The sequence below is a fragment of the Taudactylus pleione genome, unplaced genomic scaffold (assembly GCF_031769625.1).
Source record: "Taudactylus pleione unplaced genomic scaffold, aTauple2 ptg000043l, whole genome shotgun sequence".
NCBI classification, from domain to species: Eukaryota; Metazoa; Chordata; class Amphibia; order Anura; family Myobatrachidae; genus Taudactylus; species Taudactylus pleione.
Genome location: NW_028284445.1, coordinates 13,837,184 through 13,859,414, shown reverse-complemented (window position 1 = coordinate 13,859,414; position 22,231 = coordinate 13,837,184). Strand labels below are relative to the sequence as shown.

Sequence of the window (22,231 nt, the reverse complement as noted above, 5' to 3'; positions counted from 1 at the left end):
GTGGTCCAGCTCCCTATACTTCTCCCCTGGCGCCATCTTTCTGGTGATAAATTCTGAAAGATGGCGCATGCGCAGATGTGAGCGAAGACTTGGTCCTGTTCCAGAGTCTTTGATAACTCATGTTTGATGCCATTTTTTTAAAAAATACATCACTAACAAGTTGGCACCACGCGAGAAGCACAGTGGTCAGTCCTGGGTGCAGGGTGTGCAGTGCAGGACACCCATGGGCCCGTATGATTCTACATTTTAAGGTGAGGTATAGGGGCATTGGTGCTCCCCCCCCCCCCCCACATACACACACACCTCACCTCTAGTTCTGCCACTGTGCTTCAGATCCCCATGCAGTTTTTACACGGTTACAGAAGCTGTCCATCAGCGGTCCCCAGTCACACAAGTGCAGGAACCCTGTTACCGTTAGCAATTGACAGGTGTTTCATAGAGAGTTATGCCGGGTACTGACGAGATATCGTCCAATCCGGCTGGATCGGACTAAATGTCTAGTGTGTACCCTCAATGTCACTGACGGTGTGCCCTCCTGCACATCTTCAGTGACATCGCAGGCCCGACGGGCGACATCGTCAGTGAGGGTCATACTGCCGAATGCAGCATGGCCCCCCACTGTCGCTCCTGACATCGGCAAGTGTGTATGCATTTGCCGATGCCAGGACCCCCGCTGGGTCCCGTCGCACGATAGGTCGGCTGGGTACACATCGTTAAATGTGTACCCTACCTTACCCACACCAGTGTAGTAGTATGGGGTAAAGGCATACTGACAGTGAGATCTCTTATATGATATACTGTATGGATGTAGTGTTAACAATTAAATCAGTCATTGTAAATCTGCCCATTCCGCCCATTACATACATATATCAGTGTGTGAGAGTATTAGTACTGTATAGTCAGGTAATACAGCATCCACAGCAGCACAATGTGATTAGAATGCCAATATTAATTACCCGGCAACATGTGTTGTGGTTACTGTGTAGTGAGAAGCCAGAGAAGCAGTGACATGTTTGCAAGCTACACGTTAAAGAATAAACACTACAGAATAGCTGAACTAGCTTGTCTTTATTACCCAGATTACGCAATTAAACAAGCAGCATTTAGAATCCGCATGAAGAGCTTCCATATACAGAGGTTACTGTAATGCAGTGACGGGAAGCACAGACTAAGCCTAATACTATACTGTCCTAAGGACTATTACTTACAATACAAGGGGCATAATTATCACACACATGACAGTTTGTGTTCAACTAACATAGGAATTAGTTCTTTGTTTTAGGATTCATGTTAATATTTGCCAGTTATGCTAATTAAACTAGGGGTGTGCACCGGCCACTTTTTGTGTTTTGTGTTTTGGTTTTGGATCTGGATCTTTCTTCGTGTTTTGGATCTGGATTGGTTTTGCCAAAACCACCCTTCCGTGTTTTGGGTTCTGGGTTTTGTGTTTTGGATCTGTATTTTTTTTTTAAAAAGCATAAAAACAGCTGAAATCACAGAATTTGTTGGTTTCTCTGCTCCTATGCTATTATTAACCTCAATAACCTTAATTTCCACTCATTTCCAGTCTATTCTGAACACCTCACACCTCACAATAGTGTTTTCATGTCCAAAAGGTTGCACCGAGGTAGCTGGATGACTATGCTAAGCGACACGAGTGGGCGGCACAAACACGTGACCCATCTAGGAGTGACACTGCAGTGGCAGACAGGATGGCAGTTAGAAAAACTAGGCCCCAAACTGTACATAATGCAAAGAAAAAAAAGAAGTGCAAGATGGAATTGTCCTTGGGCCCTCCCACCCACCCTTATGTTGTATAAACAGGACATGCACACTTTAACAAATCAATCATTTCAGCGCCAGGGTCTGCCACACAACTGTGGCTGAAATGATTGGTTCGTTTGGGCCCCCACAAAACAAGCTGGCAATTAATGTGTCCCTGCACAAACTGGCTCTACGGAGGCAAGATGTCATCCTCATCCTCCTCATCCACCGATTCCTCACCCTCTTCAGTGTGTACATCCTCATCCTCACAAAGTATTAACTCGTCCCCACTTGAATCCACCACCACAGGTCCCTCTGTACCTTCTGGAGGCTGGTCTCCCTGGAAGAGCTGATAATTCATTTTGATGAACATCATCTTCTCCACATTCTGTGGAAGCAACCTCCTACGCCTTTCGCTGACAAGGTTCCCGGCTGCACTAAACACTCTTTCGGAGTACACACTGGAGGGGGGGCAACTCAGGTAAAATAGAGCCAGCTTGTACAGGGGCCTCCAAATTGCCTCTTTTTCCTGCCAGTACAGGTATGGACTGTCTGACATGCCTACTTGGATGCTGTCACCGATGTAATCCTCCACCATTCTGTCAATGGTGACAGTATCATATGCAGTGACAGTAGACATGTCAGAAATTGTTGCCAGGTCCTTCAGTCCGGACCAGATGTCCAAACTTGGTCCTGCCTGCCCTGCATCACCGCCAGCGGGTTGCTTAGGATACCTACGTTTTTTCCTGGCAGCCCCAGTTGCGGGAGAAAATGAAGAAGGAGCCGTTGACGTGTCACGTTCCGCTTCAGCTGACAGTGTGTTCACCAGCAGGTCTTTGCACCTCTGCAGGCTTGTGTCGGCCGGAAAGAGAGACACTACATAGGCTTTAAACCTAGGATCAAGCACGGTGGCCAAAATGTAGTGGTCTGATTTCAACAGATTGACCACCCTGGAATCCTGGCAAAGCGAATGAAGGGCTTCATCCACAAGTCCCACATGCCGAGCGGAATCGCTCCGTCTTAGCTCCTCCTTCACTTTCTCCAGCTGCTTCTGCAAAAGCCTGATGAGGGGAATGACCTGACTCAAGCTGGCTGTGTCTGAACTGACTTCACGTGTGGCAAGTTCGAAGGGCTGGAGAACCTTGCACAACACGGAAATCATTCTCCACTGCGCTTGAGTCAGGTGCATACCCCCTCCTTTGCCTATGTCATAGGTGGATGTATAGGCTTGTATGGCCTTTTGCTGCTCCTCCATCCTCTGAAGCATATAGAGGGCTGAGTTCCACCGCGTCACAACCTCTTGCTTCAGGTGATGGCGGGGCAGGTTCAAGAGTGTTTGCTGGCGCTCCAGTCTTCAGCACGCAGTCGCTGAATGGCGAAAGTGGCCAGAAATTTTTCGGGCCACCCAAAGCGTCTCCTGCACGCCCCTGTCGCTTTTCAGAAAATTCTGCACCACCAAGTTTATTGTGTGAGCAAAACATGGGACGTGCTGGAATTTGCCCAGATGTAATGCCCGCACAATATTGGTGGCGTTGTCAGATATCACAAATCCCCAGGAGAGTCTAAGTGGGGTAAGCCACTGGGCGATGATTTCCCTCAGTTTCTCTAAGAGGTTGTCGGCGGTGTGCCTCTTACTGAAACCGGTGATACACAGCGTAGCCTGCCTTGTAACGAGCTGGCGTTTCTGAGATGCTGCTACTGGTGACGCTGCTGCTGTTGCTGCGTAAGGTGATACATCTACCCAGTGGGCTGTCACAGTCATATAGTCCTTAGTCTGCCCTGTTCCACTTGTCCACATGTCCGTGGTTAAGTGGACATTGTGTACAACGGCATTTTTCAGGACACTGAGGACACTTTTTCTGACGTTTCTGTACAGTCTCGGTATCGCCTGCCTAGTGAAGTGGAATCTAGACGGGATTTGGAACCGGGGACACACTACCTCCATCAATTGTCTAAATCCCACTGCACTAATGGCGGATACCGGACGCACGTCTAACACCAACATAGCAGTCAAGGCCTCAGTTATACGTTTTGCTTCAGGATGACTGCTGTCGTACTTCATCCTCCTCGCTAAGGACTGTTGGAGGGTCAATTGTTTAGTAAAAGTAGTGGTGTTCCTACTTCCTCTCTGGGATGATGAACGACTCCCAGCAGCAGCAACAGCAGCAGCGGCAGCAGTAGGCATAGCAATGCAGGATCCTCCAGAGGAATCCCGGATAGGAGAGTCAGTCATGCCAGTGACATGGCCTGCAGGACTACTTCCGATCCTGACTAAGGAGGAAATTGACGAGGAGGGAGTTGACGGTGTGGTTTGCAGGCGCTTGGATACAACAGGACAACGGGATTTAGGTGTCCCTGGACTGCTTACGGTCTTAGCCAAAGTTTCTGAACTTGACAGTAACTTTTTATGAACGCGCTGCAGGTGCCGTATAAGGGAGGATGTTCCTAGGTGGTTGACGTCCCTACCCCTACTTATTTCACCTTTACATATGGTACATATGGCAAGACAGTTGTTGTCCGGATTTGGATAGAAATATTGCCAGACCAAAGAGGTGGAATGTTTGGTCTTCTGCCCAGGCATGACCGTGATGGGCTTTTTCATCCCACGGACAACAACTGTCTCCCCCGGAGCCTGATTTAAACAAACCACATCACCATCAGAATCCTCCTCGCCAACTTCCTCCTCAGCGCCAGCTACACCAGTATCCTCATCCTGTTGTACTTCAACAGTGACATCTTCAATTTGCATATCAGCAAGTGGACTGTGGGTGCTCCTTTCAGCACTTGCAGGGGGCGTGCAAATGGTGGAAAGAGCCACCTCTTCCTGTCCAGTGCTGGGAAGGTCAGGCATCGCAACCACCACCACACTTGGACTCTCCTTGGGGATTTGTGATATCTTCTTAGAAAGCACAGTTCTTCGCTGTGCTTTTGCCAGCTTAACTCTTTTGATTTTTTTAGTGGGAGGAGGGCTTCCATCGTCATGTGAAGCTGAACCACTAGTCATGAACATACTAGGGATCGACCTTAGCCGTTCCTTGCCACTCCGTGTCGTAAATGGCATATTGGCAAGTTTACGTTTCTCTTCAGCTGATTTAAATGTCTTTTTCAAGGTCATTTTCCTGAACTTTGCCATTTGGGATTGTATGTGCCCTCTACTATGACATTGGGCATCGGCCTTGGCAGACGACGTTGATGGCATGTTATCGTCTATGTCATGACTAGTGGCAGCAGCTTCAGCACTAGGAGGAAGTGGTTCTTGATCTTTCTCTATTTTATTTTTATCGGAGAAAGTTTGGTCCTCCATTTATGTTATATCGATTTGATATATACGTGCGGCTAAACACAGAAAATAATTTTTTTTTTGGTTTGGACTGGAGTGTACTTTGTGGGTTACAGCACCCTTTAACGGTCAAGCCAGCCGGCCCTTTACTTATGACACAGGCGCACTCTTGGCACTACTTTGTTGATGCACGTGCGGCTACTGCGCACACAATTCACAAACACAGAAAATAATTTTTTTTTGGTTTGGACTGGAGTGTACTTTCGGGGGTTACAGCACCCTTAACGGTCAAGCCAGCCGGCCCTTTACTTATGACACAGGCGCACGCTTGGCACTACTTTGTTGATGCACGTGCGGCTACTGCGCACACAATTCACAAACACAGAAAATAATTTTTTTTGGTTCGGACTGGAGTGTACTTTCGGGGGTTACAGCACCCTTTAACGGTCAAGCCAGCCGGCCCTTTACTTATGACACAGGCGCACGCTTGGCACTACTTTGTTGATGCACGTGCGGCTACTGCGCACACAATTCACAAACACAGAAAATAATTTTTTTTTTGGTTTGGACTGGAGTGTACTTTGGGGGTTACAGCACCCTTTAACGGTCAAGCCAGCCGGCCCTTTACTTATGACACAGGCGCACGCTTGGCACTACTTTGTTGATGCACGTGCGGCTACTGCGCACACAATTCACAAACACAGAAAATAATTTTTTTTTGGTTTGGACTGGAGTGTACTTTCGGGGGTTACAGCACCCTTTAACGGTCAAGCCAGCCGGCCCTTTACTTATGACACAGGCGCACGCTTGGCACTACTTTGTTGATGCACGTGCGGCTACTGCGCACACAATTCACAAACACAGAAAATAATTTTTTTTATTGGTTTGGACTGGAGTGTACTTTCGGGGGTTACAGCACCCTTTAACGGTCAAGCCAGCCGGCCTTTTACTTATGACACAGGCGCACGCTTGGCACTACTTTGTTGATGCACGTGCGGCTACTGCGCACACAATTCACAAACACAGAAAATAATTTTTTTTTTGGTTTGGACTGGAGTGTACTTTGGGGGTTACAGCACCCTTTAACGGTCAAGCCAGCCGGCCCTTTACTTATGACACAGGCGCACGCTTGGCACTACTTTGTTGATGCACGTGCGGCTACTGCGCACACAATTCACAAACACAGAAAATAATTTTTTTTTTGGTTTGGACTGGAATGTACTTTGGGGGTTACAGCACCCTTTAACGGTCAAGCCAGCCGGCCCTTTACTTATGACACAGGCGCACGCTTGGCACTACTTTGTTGATGCACGTGCGGCTACTGCGCACACAATTCACAAACACAGAAAATAATTTTTTTTTGGTTTGGACTGGAGTGTACTTTGGGGGTTACAGCACCCTTTAACGGTCAAGCCAGCCGGCCCTTTACTTATGACACAGGCGCACGCTTGGCACTACTTTGTTGATGCACGTGCGGCTACTGCGCACACAATTCACAAACACAGAAAATAATTTTTTTTTGGTTTGGACTGGAGTGTACTTTCGGGGGTTACAGCACCCTTTAACGGTCAAGCCAGCCGGCCCTTTACTTATGACACAGGCGCACGCTTGGCACTACTTTGTTGATGCACGTGCGGCTACTGCGCACACAATTCACAAACACAGAAAATAATTTTTTTTTGGTTTGGACTAGAGTGTACTTTCGGGGGTTACAGCACCCTTTAACGGTCAAGCCAGCCGGCCCTTTACTTATGACACAGGCGCACGCTTGGCACTACTTTGTTGATGCACGTGCGGCTACTGCGCACACAATTCACAAACACAGAAAATATTTTTTTTTTTGGTTTAGACTGGAGTGTACTTTGGGGGTTACAGCACCCTTTAACGGTCAAGCCAGCCGGCCCTTTACTTATGACACAGGCGCACGCTTGGCACTAATTTGTTGATGCACGTGCGGCTACTGCGCACACAATTCACAAACACAGAAAATAATTTTTTTTTGGTTTGGACTGGAGTGTACTTTCGGGGGTTACAGCACCCTTTAACGGCCAAGCCAGCCGGCCCTTTACTTATGACACAGGCGCACGCTTGGCACTACTTTGTTGATGCACGTGCGGCTACTGCGCACACAATTCACAAACACAGAAAATAATTTTTTTTTTGGTTTGGACTGGAGTGTACTTTGGGGGTTACAGCACTCTTTAACGGTCAAGCCAGCCGGCCTTTTACTTATGACACAGGCGCACGCTTGGCACTACTTTGTTGATGCACGTGCGGCTACTGCGCACACAATTCACAAACACAGAAAATAATTTTTTTTTGGTTTGGACTGGAGTGTACTTTCGGGGGTTACAGCACCCTTTAACGGTCAAGCCAGCCGGCCCTTTACTTATGACACAGGCGCACGCTTGGCACTACTTTGTTGATGCACGTGCGGCTACTGCGCACACAATTCACAAACACAGAAAATAATTTTTTTTTTGGTTTAGACTGGAGTGTACTTTGGGGGTTACAGCACCCTTTAACGGTCAAGCCAGCCGACCCTTTACTTATGACACAGGCGCATGCTTGGCACTACTTTGTTGATGCACGTGCGGCTACTGCGCACACAATTCACAAACACAGAAAATAATTTTTTTTTTGGTTTGGACTGGAGTGTACTTTGGGGGTTACAGCACCCTTTAACGGTCAAGCCAGCCGGCCCTTTACTTATGACACAGGCGCACGCTTGGCACTACTTTGTTGATGCACGTGCGGCTACTGCGCACACAATTCACAAACACAGAAAATAATTTTTTTTTGGTTTGGACTGGAGTGTACTTTCGGGGGTTACAGCACCCTTTAATGGTCAAGCCAGCCGGCCCTTTACTTATGACACAGGCGCACGCTTGGCACTACTTTGTTGATGCACGTGCGGCTACTGCGCACACAATTCACAAACACAGAAAATATTTTTTTTTTTGGTTTGGACTGGAGTGTACTTTGGGGGTTACAGCACCCTTTAACGGTCAAGCCAGCCGGCCCTTTACTTATGACACAGGCGCACGCTTGGCACTACTTTGTTGATGCACGTGCGGCTACTGCGCACACAATTCACAAACACAGAAAATAATTTTTTTTTTGGTTTGGACTGGAGTGTACTTTCGGGGGTTACAGCACCCTTAACGGTCAAGCCAGCCGGCCCTTTACTTATGACACAGGTGCACGCTTGGCACTACTTTGTTGATGCACGTGCGGCTACTGCGCACACAATTCACAAACACAGAAAATAATTTTTTTTTTGGTTTGGACTGGAGTGTACTTTCGGGGGTTACAGCACCCTTAACGGTCAAGCCAGCCGGCCCTTTACTTATGACACAGGCGCACGCTTGGCACTACTTTGTTGATGCACGTGCGGCTACTGCGCACACAATTCACAAACACAGAAAATAATTTTTTTTTTGGTTTGGACTGGAGTGTACTTTGGGGGTTACAGCACCCTTTAACGGTCAAGCCAGCCGGCCTTTTACTTATGACACAGGCGCACGCTTGGCACTACTTTGTTGATGCACGTGCGGCTACTGCGCACACAATTCACAAACACAGAAAATAATTTTTTTTTGGTTTGGACTGGAGTGTACTTTCGGGGGTTACAGCACCCTTTAAAGGTCAAGCCAGCCGGCCCTTTACTTATGACACAGGCGCACGCTTGGCACTACTTTGTTGATGCACGTGCGGCTACTGCGCACACAATTCACAAACACAGAAAATAATTTTTTTTTTGGTTTGGACTGGAGTGTACTTTGGGGGTTACAGCACCCTTTACCGGTCAAGCCAGCCGGCCCTTTACTTATGACACAGGCGCACGCTTGGCACTACTTTGTTGATGCACGTGCGGCTACTGCGCACACAATTCACAAACACAGAAAATAATATTTTTTTTGGTTTGGACTGGAGTGTACTTTCGGGGGTTACAGCACCCTTAACGGTCAAGCCAGCCGGCCCTTTACTTATGACACAGGTGCACGCTTGGCACTACTTTGTTGATGCACGTGCGGCAACTGCGCACACAATTCACAAACACAGAAAATAATTTTTTTTTTGGTTTGGACTGGAGTGTACTTTCGGGGGTTACAGCACCCTTTAACGGTCAAGCCAGCCGGCCCTTTACTTATGACACAGGCGCACGCTTGGCACTACTTTGTTGATGCACGTGCGGCTACTGCGCACACAATTCACAAACACAGAAAATAATTTTTTTTTTGGTTTGGACTGGAGTGTACTTTCGGGGGTTACAGCACCCTTTAACGGTCAAGCCAGCCGGCCCTTTACTTTTGACACAGGCGCACGTTTGGCACTACTTTGTTGATGCACGTGCGGCTACTGCGCACACAATTCACAAACACAGAAAATAATATTTTTTTTGGTTTGGACTGGAATGTACTTTGGGGGTTACAGCACCCTTTAACGGTCAAGCCAGCCGGCCCTTTACTTATGACACAGGCGCACGCTTGGCACTACTTTGTTGATGCACGTGCGGCTACTGCGCACACAATTCACAAACACAGAAAATAATTTTTTTTTGGTTTGGACTGGAGTGTACTTTGGGGGTTACAGCACCCTTTAACGGTCAAGCCAGCCGGCCCTTTACTTATGACACAGGCGCACGCTTGGCACTACTTTGTTGATGCACGTGCGGCTACTGCGCACACAATTCACAAACACAGAAAATAATTTTTTTTTGGTTTGGACTGGAGTGTACTTTCGGGGGTTACAGCACCCTTTAACGGTCAAGCCAGCCGGCCCTTTACTTATGACACAGGCGCACGCTTGGCACTACTTTGTTGATGCACGTGCGGCTACTGCGCACACAATTCACAAACACAGAAAATAATTTTTTTTTGGTTTGGACTAGAGTGTACTTTCGGGGGTTACAGCACCCTTTAACGGTCAAGCCAGCCGGCCCTTTACTTATGACACAGGCGCACGCTTGGCACTACTTTGTTGATGCACGTGCGGCTACTGCGCACACAATTCACAAACACAGAAAATATTTTTTTTTTTGGTTTGGACTGGAGTGTACTTTGGGGGTTACAGCACCCTTTAACGGTCAAGCCAGCCGGCCCTTTACTTATGACACAGGCGCACGCTTGGCACTAATTTGTTGATGCACGTGCGGCTACTGCGCACACAATTCACAAACACAGAAAATAATTTTTTTTTGGTTTGGACTGGAGTGTACTTTCGGGGGTTACAGCACCCTTTAACGGCCAAGCCAGCCGGCCCTTTACTTATGACACAGGCGCACGCTTGGCACTACTTTGTTGATGCACGTGCGGCTACTGCGCACACAATTCACAAACACAGAAAATAATTTTTTTTTTGGTTTGGACTGGAGTGTACTTTGGGGGTTACAGCACCCTTTAACGGTCAAGCCAGCCGGCCTTTTACTTATGACAAAGGCGCACGCTTGGCACTACTTTGTTGATGCACGTGCGGCTACTGCGCACACAATTCACAAACACAGAAAATAATTTTTTTTTGGTTTGGACTGGAGTGTACTTTCGGGGGTTACAGCACCCTTTAACGGTCAAGCCAGCCGGCCCTTTACTTATGACACAGGCGCACGCTTGGCACTACTTTGTTGATGCACGTGCGGCTACTGCGCACACAATTCACAAACACAGAAAATAATTTTTTTTTTGGTTTAGACTGGAGTGTACTTTGGGGGTTACAGCACCCTTTAACGGTCAAGCCAGCCGACCCTTTACTTATGACACAGGCGCATGCTTGGCACTACTTTGTTGATGCACGTGCGGCTACTGCGCACACAATTCACAAACACAGAAAATAATTTTTTTTTTGGTTTGGACTGGAGTGTACTTTGGGGGTTACAGCACCCTTTAACGGTCAAGCCAGCCGGCCCTTTACTTATGACACAGGCGCACGCTTGGCACTACTTTGTTGATGCACGTGCGGCTACTGCGCACACAATTCACAAACACAGAAAATAATTTTTTTTTGGTTTGGACTGGAGTGTACTTTCGGGGGTTACAGCACCCTTTAATGGTCAAGCCAGCCGGCCCTTTACTTATGACACAGGCGCACGCTTGGCACTACTTTGTTGATGCACGTGCGGCTACTGCGCACACAATTCACAAACACAGAAAATATTTTTTTTTTTGGTTTGGACTGGAGTGTACTTTGGGGGTTACAGCACCCTTTAACGGTCAAGCCAGCCGGCCCTTTACTTATGACACAGGCGCACGCTTGGCACTACTTTGTTGATGCACGTGCGGCTACTGCGCACACAATTCACAAACACAGAAAATAATTTTTTTTTTGGTTTGGACTGGAGTGTACTTTCGGGGGTTACAGCACCCTTAACGGTCAAGCCAGCCGGCCCTTTACTTATGACACAGGTGCACGCTTGGCACTACTTTGTTGATGCACGTGCGGCTACTGCGCACACAATTCACAAACACAGAAAATAATTTTTTTTTTGGTTTGGACTGGAGTGTACTTTCGGGGGTTACAGCACCCTTAACGGTCAAGCCAGCCGGCCCTTTACTTATGACACAGGCGCACGCTTGGCACTACTTTGTTGATGCACGTGCGGCTACTGCGCACACAATTCACAAACACAGAAAATAATTTTTTTTTTGGTTTGGACTGGAGTGTACTTTGGGGGTTACAGCACCCTTTAACGGTCAAGCCAGCCGGCCTTTTACTTATGACACAGGCGCACGCTTGGCACTACTTTGTTGATGCACGTGCGGCTACTGCGCACACAATTCACAAACACAGAAAATAATTTTTTTTTGGTTTGGACTGGAGTGTACTTTCGGGGGTTACAGCACCCTTTAAAGGTCAAGCCAGCCGGCCCTTTACTTATGACACAGGCGCACGCTTGGCACTACTTTGTTGATGCACGTGCGGCTACTGCGCACACAATTCACAAACAGAGAAAATAATTTTTTTTTTGGTTTGGACTGGAGTGTACTTTGGGGGTTACAGCACCCTTTACCGGTCAAGCCAGCCGGCCCTTTACTTATGACACAGGCGCACGCTTGGCACTACTTTGTTGATGCACGTGCGGCTACTGCGCACACAATTCACAAACACAGAAAATAATATTTTTTTTGGTTTGGACTGGAGTGTACTTTCGGGGGTTACAGCACCCTTAACGGTCAAGCCAGCCGGCCCTTTACTTATGACACAGGTGCACGCTTGGCACTACTTTGTTGATGCACGTGCGGCAACTGCGCACACAATTCACAAACACAGAAAATAATTTTTTTTTTGGTTTGGACTGGAGTGTACTTTCGGGGGTTACAGCACCCTTAACGGTCAAGCCAGCCGGCCCTTTACTTATGACACAGGCGCACGCTTGGCACTACTTTGTTGATGCACGTGCGGCTACTGCGCACACAATTCACAAACACAGAAAATAATTTTTTTTTTGGTTTGGACTGGAGTGTACTTTCGGGGGTTACAGCACCCTTTAACGGTCAAGCCAGCCGGCCCTTTACTTTTGACACAGGCGCACGTTTGGCACTACTTTGTTGATGCACGTGCGGCTACTGCGCACACAATTCACAAACACAGAAAATAATATTTTTTTTGGTTTGGACTGGAGTGTACTTTCGGGGGTTACAGCACCCTTTATGGGTCAAGCCAGCCGGCCCTTTACTTATGACACAGGCGCACGCTTGGCACTACTTTGTTGATGCACGTGCGGCTACTGCGCACACAATTCACAAACACAGAAAATAATTTTTTTTTTGGTTTGGACTGGAGTGTACTTTCGGGGGTTACAGCACCCTTAACGGTCAAGCCAGCCGGCCCTTTACTTATGACACAGGCGCACGCTTGGCACTACTTTGTTGATGCACGTGCGGCTACTGCGCACACAATTCACAAACCCAGAAAATAATTTTTTTTTTGGTTTGGACTGGAGTGTACTTTCGGGGGTTACAGCACCCTTAACGGTCAAGCCAGCCGGCCCTTTACTTATGACACAGGCGCACGCTTGGCACTACTTTGTTGATGCACGTGCGGCTACTGCGCACACAATTCACAAACACAGAAAATAATTTTTTTTTTGGTTTGGACTGGAGTGTACTTTCGGGGGTTACAGCACCCTTAACGGTCAAGCCAGCCGGCCCTTTACTTATGACACAGGCGCACGCTTGGCACTACTTTGTTGATGCACGTGCGGCTACTGCGCACACAATTCACAAACACAGAAAATAATTTTTTTTTTGGTTTGGACTGGAGTGTACTTTGGGGGTTACAGCACCCTTTAACGGTCAAGCCAGCCGGCCTTTTACTTATGACACAGGCGCACGCTTGGCACTACTTTGTTGATGCACGTGCGGCTACTGCGCACACAATTCACAAACACAGAAAATAATTTTTTTTTGGTTTGGACTGGAGTGTACTTTCGGGGGTTACAGCACCCTTTAAAGGTCAAGCCAGCCGGCCCTTTACTTATGACACAGGCGCACGCTTGGCACTACTTTGTTGATGCACGTGCGGCTACTGCGCACACAATTCACAAACACAGAAAATAATTTTTTTTTTGGTTTGGACTGGAGTGTACTTTGGGGGTTACAGCACCCTTTAACGGTCAAGCCAGCCGGCCCTTTACTTATGAAACAGGCGCACGCTTGGCACTACTTTGTTGATGCACGTGCGGCTACTGCGCACACAATTCACAAACACAGAAAATTATTATTTTTTTGGTTTGGACTGGAGTGTACTTTCGGGGGTTACAGCACCCTTAACGGTCAAGCCAGCCGGCCCTTTACTTATGACACAGGTGCACGCTTGGCACTACTTTGTTGATGCACGTGCGGCAACTGCGCACACAATTCACAAACACAGAAAATAATTTTTTTTTTGGTTTGGACTGGAGTGTACTTTCGGGGGTTACAGCACCCTTAACGGTCAAGCCAGCCGGCCCTTTACTTATGACACAGGCGCACGCTTGGCACTACTTTGTTGATGCACGTGCGGCTACTGCGCACACAATTCACAAACACAGAAAATAATTTTTTTTTTGGTTTGGACTGGAGTGTACTTTCGGGGGTTACAGCACCCTTAACGGTCAAGCCAGCCGGCCCTTTACTTATGACACAGGCGCACGTTTGGCACTACTTTGTTGATGCACGTGCGGCTACTGCGCACACAATTCACAAACACAGAAAATAATATTTTTTTTGGTTTGGACTGGAGTGTACTTTCGGGGGTTACAGCACCCTTTATGGGTCAAGCCAGCCGGCCCTTTACTTATGACACAGGCGCACGCTTGGCACTACTTTGTTGATGCACGTGCGGCTACTGCGCACACAATTCACAAACACAGAAAATAATTTTTTTTTTGGTTTGGACTGGAGTGTACTTTCGGGGGTTACAGCACCCTTAACGGTCAAGCCAGCCGGCCCTTTACTTATGACACAGGCGCACGCTTGGCACTACTTTGTTGATGCACGTGCGGCTACTGCGCACACAATTCACAAACCCAGAAAATAATTTTTTTTTTTGGTTTGGACTGGAGTGTACTTTCGGGGGTTACAGCACCCTTAACGGTCAAGCCAGCCGGCCCTTTACTTATGACACAGGCGCACGCTTGGCACTACTTTGTTGATGCACGTGCGGCTACTGCGCACACAATTCACAAACACAGAAAATAATTTTTTTTTTGGTTTGGACTGGAGTGTACTTTCGGGGGTTACAGCACCCTTAACGGTCAAGCCAGCCGGCCCTTTACTTATGACACAGGCGCACGCTTGGCACTACTTTGTTGATGCACGTGCGGCTACTGCGCACACAATTCACAAACACAGAAAATAATTTTTTTTTGGTTTGGACTGGAGTGTACTTTCGGGGGTTACAGCACCCTTTAAAGGTCAAGCCAGCCGGCCCTTTACTTATGACACAGGCGCACGCTTGGCACTACTTTGTTGATGCACGTGCGGCTACTGCGCACACAATTCACAAACAGAGAAAATAATTTTTTTTTTGGTTTGGACTGGAGTGTACTTTGGGGGTTACAGCACCCTTTACCGGTCAAGCCAGCCGGCCCTTTACTTATGACACAGGCGCACGCTTGGCACTACTTTGTTGATGCACGTGCGGCTACTGCGCACACAATTCACAAACACAGAAAATAATATTTTTTTTGGTTTGGACTGGAGTGTACTTTCGGGGGTTACAGCACCCTTAACGGTCAAGCCAGCCGGCCCTTTACTTATGACACAGGTGCACGCTTGGCACTACTTTGTTGATGCACGTGCGGCAACTGCGCACACAATTCACAAACACAGAAAATAATTTTTTTTTTGGTTTGGACTGGAGTGTACTTTCGGGGGTTACAGCACCCTTAACGGTCAAGCCAGCCGGCCCTTTACTTATGACACAGGCGCACGCTTGGCACTACTTTGTTGATGCACGTGCGGCTACTGCGCACACAATTCACAAACACAGAAAATAATTTTTTTTTTGGTTTGGACTGGAGTGTACTTTCGGGGGTTACAGCACCCTTTAACGGTCAAGCCAGCCGGCCCTTTACTTTTGACACAGGCGCACGTTTGGCACTACTTTGTTGATGCACGTGCGGCTACTGCGCACACAATTCACAAACACAGAAAATAATATTTTTTTTGGTTTGGACTGGAGTGTACTTTCGGGGGTTACAGCACCCTTTATGGGTCAAGCCAGCCGGCCCTTTACTTATGACACAGGCGCACGCTTGGCACTACTTTGTTGATGCACGTGCGGCTACTGCGCACACAATTCACAAACACAGAAAATAATTTTTTTTTTGGTTTGGACTGGAGTGTACTTTCGGGGGTTACAGCACCCTTAACGGTCAAGCCAGCCGGCCCTTTACTTATGACACAGGCGCACGCTTGGCACTACTTTGTTGATGCACGTGCGGCTACTGCGCACACAATTCACAAACCCAGAAAATAATTTTTTTTTTGGTTTGGACTGGAGTGTACTTTCGGGGGTTACAGCACCCTTAACGGTCAAGCCAGCCGGCCCTTTACTTATGACACAGGCGCACGCTTGGCACTACTTTGTTGATGCACGTGCGGCTACTGCGCACACAATTCACAAACACAGAAAATAATTTTTTTTTTGGTTTGGACTGGAGTGTACTTTCGGGGGTTACAGCACCCTTAACGGTCAAGCCAGCCGGCCCTTTACTTATGACACAGGCGCACGCTTGGCACTACTTTGTTGATGCACGTGCGGCTACTGCGCACACAATTCACAAACACAGAAAATAATTTTTTTTTTGGTTTGGACTGGAGTGTACTTTGGGGGTTACAGCACCCTTTAACGGTCAAGCCAGCCGGCCTTTTACTTATGACACAGGCGCACGCTTGGCACTACTTTGTTGATGCACGTGCGGCTACTGCGCACACAATTCACAAACACAGAAAATAATTTTTTTTTGGTTTGGACTGGAGTGTACTTTCGGGGGTTACAGCACCCTTTAAAGGTCAAGCCAGCCGGCCCTTTACTTATGACACAGGCGCACGCTTGGCACTACTTTGTTGATGCACGTGCGGCTACTGCGCACACAATTCACAAACACAGAAAATAATTTTTTTTTTGGTTTGGACTGGAGTGTACTTTGGGGGTTACAGCACCCTTTAACGGTCAAGCCAGCCGGCCCTTTACTTATGAAACAGGCGCACGCTTGGCACTACTTTGTTGATGCACGTGCGGCTACTGCGCACACAATTCACAAACACAGAAAATTATTATTTTTTTGGTTTGGACTGGAGTGTACTTTCGGGGGTTACAGCACCCTTAACGGTCAAGCCAGCCGGCCCTTTACTTATGACACAGGTGCACGCTTGGCACTACTTTGTTGATGCACGTGCGGCAACTGCGCACACAATTCACAAACACAGAAAATAATTTTTTTTTTGGTTTGGACTGGAGTGTACTTTCGGGGGTTACAGCACCCTTAACGGTCAAGCCAGCCGGCCCTTTACTTATGACACAGGCGCACGCTTGGCACTACTTTGTTGATGCACGTGCGGCTACTGCGCACACAATTCACAAACACAGAAAATAATTTTTTTTTTGGTTTGGACTGGAGTGTACTTTCGGGGGTTACAGCACCCTTAACGGTCAAGCCAGCCGGCCCTTTACTTATGACACAGGCGCACGTTTGGCACTACTTTGTTGATGCACGTGCGGCTACTGCGCACACAATTCACAAACACAGAAAATAATATTTTTTTTGGTTTGGACTGGAGTGTACTTTCGGGGGTTACAGCACCCTTTATGGGTCAAGCCAGCCGGCCCTTTACTTATGACACAGGCGCACGCTTGGCACTACTTTGTTGATGCACGTGCGGCTACTGCGCACACAATTCACAAACACAGAAAATAATTTTTTTTTTGGTTTGGACTGGAGTGTACTTTCGGGGGTTACAGCACCCTTAACGGTCAAGCCAGCCGGCCCTTTACTTATGACACAGGCGCACGCTTGGCACTACTTTGTTGATGCACGTGCGGCTACTGCGCACACAATTCACAAACCCAGAAAATAATTTTTTTTTTGGTTTGGACTGGAGTGTACTTTCGGGGGTTACAGCACCCTTAACGGTCAAGCCAGCCGGCCCTTTACTTATGACACAGGCGCACGCTTGGCACTACTTTGTTGATGCACGTGCGGCTACTGCGCACACAATTCACAAACACAGAAAATAATTTTTTTTTTGGTTTGGACTGGAGTGTACTTTCGGGGGTTACAGCACCCTTAACGGTCAAGCCAGCCGGCCCTTTACTTATGACACAGGCGCACGCTTGGCACTACTTTGTTGATGCACGTGCGGCTACTGCGCACACAATTCACAAACACAGAAAATAATTTTTTTTTGGTTTGGACTGGAGTGTACTTTCGGGGGTTACAGCACCCTTTAACGGTCAAGCCAGCCGGCCCTTTACTTATGACACAGGCGCACGCTTGGCACTACTTTGTTGATGCACGTGCGGCTACTGCGCACACAATTCACAAACACAGAAAATATATTATTTTTTTAGCACTTGGGGGGAGCACCCCTGATGGACAGAGCACCCCCTGGACAACACTACAGCACTCCTTTAGGACTGGGACACTGCACAGGACTTTGGAGTGGACACAGCCCCTATGGAGAACTGACTGCACAACACAGTCCAGCCAGCCCCTATGGACTTTGAAGTAGTGGACACAGCCCCTATTAACAACAGCAGCACAGCACAACACAGCCAGCCCCTATGGACTTTGAAGTAGTGGACAACAGCAGCACTACACTACACTACACTACACAGCCCTAACTCCCACCCTCCCTCTTCACTGTCCACAGCCGAGTGAGAAAATGGCGCCGACGCGGGTACCTTATATAGGATCCAAAACCCGCGAGACTCGGAAGGCGGGATGATGACGTTTTGCCTCGATTTCAGATCCGAGTCAGGCGGGAAAAGTCGAGCCTGACTCGGATCGGACTCGGATCGGGGGGGCTCGGGGGGGTTCGGATTTCAGAAATCCGAACCCGCTCACCCCTAAATTAAACCATATACTTATTTAATTGAAACCTCTGCTGTTTGATATTTTACAGATAAGCACTACAATTGTGTTATATAATTGTATTATGACCACATTTGGTTTTCGGGTCATATCGGAAATTTGCAGTGCCCAGTCAGGGCTGTAACTAGGAGTGTGAGAGCGGTGCCACTGGTGAGGGGGTGGCACCATCACTGCCCTGATGGCACCTGTATTTGGTTTGCAGGGTGCCTGGAATGGTGAAAGCAGGTGTTTGCCCTATACAACAAAGGCAATCCAGAGCCAATAACCTTGATATTGCCACATACTTGTGCACGTGTAACCTAATTGCTATTGCGCTGGTACTTAGTCTACAACAAAACTTATTCTGTTATTGCCATCTCATAACAGATGACAATTATTTAAAAAAAAAAATACTTAATTCCTTGAATAAACCACTGTTTTAAAGTCAAAGGGGGGAATTCAATTAGCCGCAGGGGTGTGTATGTTAGGGGGGATGGCAGCGTCGGACCCGGGCCACTGCAACTGTTCACGCCAGGTGGCAGCGTTATTATTATTACTATTATTATCATCCTTTATTTATACGGCACCACAAGGGTTCCGCAGCGCCTTACAATATACAAAAACAAATGAGCACACAAGAAAACCGTTATTAACAGCACAAACAATGCAGGACAGATAATTGATTAATACATTCCTGCATAACACTTAGATAAGCAGCATGGTGTCGGCAACCAAGGGTTGGGTACTGTTGTATATTAAAGAATAAGTAAGTGAAGGAGAAGCACATGAGGGAAGAGGGCCCTGCTCGTGAGAGCTTACACTCTAAGGGAGGTTATCACATAGGATCCGTGAACTTGTCAAATACAGATGTTTTTGGGGGCGAATAAGATGGGATCTAATGTTTTATTCGCCTGAAAAAATATCAGGTTTATTGAATTACACCGTAAGGGCCTTATGTAATAACCTGCGAGATGCAGTTAGACACGGTCGCGATTTTGGTGAGTCTGACAGGTCAGTTTAGTTTTTTAAATTATTGCCCATTTCAAAATACGGGCAGACATGCTGGAATCACTCCTGTGTCTGCATCACATAGGCTACAGTATTACATAAGGCCCTAAGGGTTCTAAACATTTATTTACCAAGTGGAACTTAAAAGCCACATGTGGGCATTCACTGCATATACACATGGCACCATGCGCCTGTTTAGCCCAGCAAAGCAGTCAATTAACCCTTATTGCTCTGGTGAACTATGACATGTGGACCATTGGCACACACGTGGGCCACATATCAGTTTGTCCCTATTTGCATTTAGAAAGTGTTGGATTTATATAGCAAAACTACGCTACACTCATTTAAAAAATACAAATGTTTGGAAGTGACATTGTGGTAATGAATACATTAATTGTGGATGTTTTACTAATAGACACATCCATCTGTAACTATATAACTATAGAGATATGGCATCTCTTATCCAGAAGCCTGTTTATCTGAGAGTTCTGAGAAACATGCAGAAGAAAAGTAAATAATTGCTGTTACACTGCAAATATGTAATACTAATAGCTGTTTCTATGTCAAACACTGTGAGGAGCACTGCTAAACAAGAGACAAGAATGCCAGGGTCAGGATGTGGATTCAGTTTTAAACGTACTTTAGGCGTGATGCTCCAAATTTTTGTGGAATAAAAAAAATGCCTAATTTGGTAAACCTAGTTAACAAGCATTCTGAATAACAAACTGTAATACCTCTTTTATACCAAAGTTCCAGGTCTGACACGGGGGTTGGAACAGGGTTCCAATCCGGATCAGAACTGGGACACAGGGGTTTATCTTCCTATTGGCCAGTATGGCACTTGCCAAGGGCGCCAGGCGGTGGGGGGGCACCGGTACCGCCCAGCAGTGCCACCTGCAGCCAGTTCTGTCTGTCAAAAGACTGTGATGCTACTGATCTCAGTCAGAAGTACTAGTGCTGGACACCGTGGGAGGGAGGGTGACCGCTGCCCGTACAGTCACCACAGTATCCGTTTACTAACTACCAACAGGGGGGGGCAGTCCCTTAATTTGCCAGGAGCGCTCGGACCCCTAGATACACCCCTACCGGGACTAGCCCCTTTCATACTGCGGCGTCGACCCTGGATATTCCCGAGTCGGCGCCGCTCACACCGGAGGCAGGACTGCAGTGACCTGGCTCTTCCAGCGTTGCAGTGTCATCTCCAAGCGCCACTGAAGTCGGCCAACCGGGCGGCATGCAGCACGGTCCGGGTCATTGTGACCCTGATCATGCTGTGTACACTGCAGGGTGCCACGAGAACAACCCGTTGCCAACCCTCCAAATACCCAAGTTGGATCCCTGGGTCCCTGGATCCGGGTGGATCCAAGTATACAATGCACATCAACCCGGGATTTTTAGGTCTGTGTAAAAGGGGTATAAGCTTGCTAATACCCCTTTTACACCAGAGCAAAAACCTGGCTTTTGCTGGGTCTACCCGGGTCGCAGCTCAGTGTAAAAGGGTCCCTGAAAAATAACCTGGGTCAAGTGACCCTGCAATCCAACCCAGGTAGCTACCAGGGTTGGACCCAGGATGGACCCAGGTACTGGTGCAGTGTAAACGGTGCAACCCGGGTTATCTGACCTGGATCATGCCTAAAATGAGCGGATTGGTGGTTGTGGAGCATTCACCTCCCACTTTTTATGACCTCACAGGTTTAGCAGGGCAGACCTGAGTTCAGTGTGAACAGGGCTGACCTGGGAGTAACCCAGATCAAAGGTGCAGTGTAAATGGGTATGACCTGGGTCTGACCAGGGTTGGAACCATGTCCAAAAACCCAGGTCGGACCTGGGTTTTTGGTGGAAAAGAGGTATAACAGAGCCCTCTTACCTCTATGTCTGCCTGTTATTATATCCAGTCTTGTTTTATTACTGTTTGTTCCCAATTGTAAAGTGCAACGGAATATGTTGGTGCTATATAAGTAACTGATAATAAAATAAAACTGATAATAAATAACAGATACATGTTCATAATGCAGTTCTACTGTACCTTTACTCTTCGCATCAAATACAGGGCAGCCTACTGTATAAAACAGAATGATGACTCACAATAACTAATGTGCTTGTTCCATCATTTGAATCCTAATGGCCAGTCTCCTAGGGGGATGTTTATATCTGTTGTTAGGCACCATCATTTCCTGGTTGCAGGTGTGTGAATAGGTTAATATCACTCACAGGACTATTGGCAATAATACACCATGCTCTTCAGGCTGTGAGGACCGTCACGTATAAACCTAATGAAGACCATCAGTGCTGCTGGCTTTGGCATATTAGATGCAATATTTCTAATTCTCAGTGTTACTTTCTGGAATGCTGTTGATTTATTTTCATTGATGTGCAAACCGTTCTACTCAATACTGTGGAGACATCAAGGCATGAAAAGTAGGTAACTTAACATACTCTATATTATTGTTTATATACAGATTGATGAATTACTTTCAGGATTTAATTAGATGTTTATATGAAGAAATTTCGGGCACTCTTATGCGCAGTGTCTGAATGTAATAACAAAATATATTAGATCAAAGCTTTTTAATGTGCTAAAGCAATACAATCATTATAAATTGTGTGCTTTTGTTACTCTTAGT

At 47.2% G+C, this 22,231-nt stretch overlaps 1 protein-coding gene across 1 annotated transcript in view; it reads left to right on the top strand.

Annotated features, from left to right (window-relative positions):
- The window catches only part of MTUS2 (microtubule associated scaffold protein 2), a 486,382-nt gene that overhangs the window by 137,235 nt on the left and 326,916 nt on the right, over window positions 1–22,231 (top strand). The window lies entirely within an intron of this gene.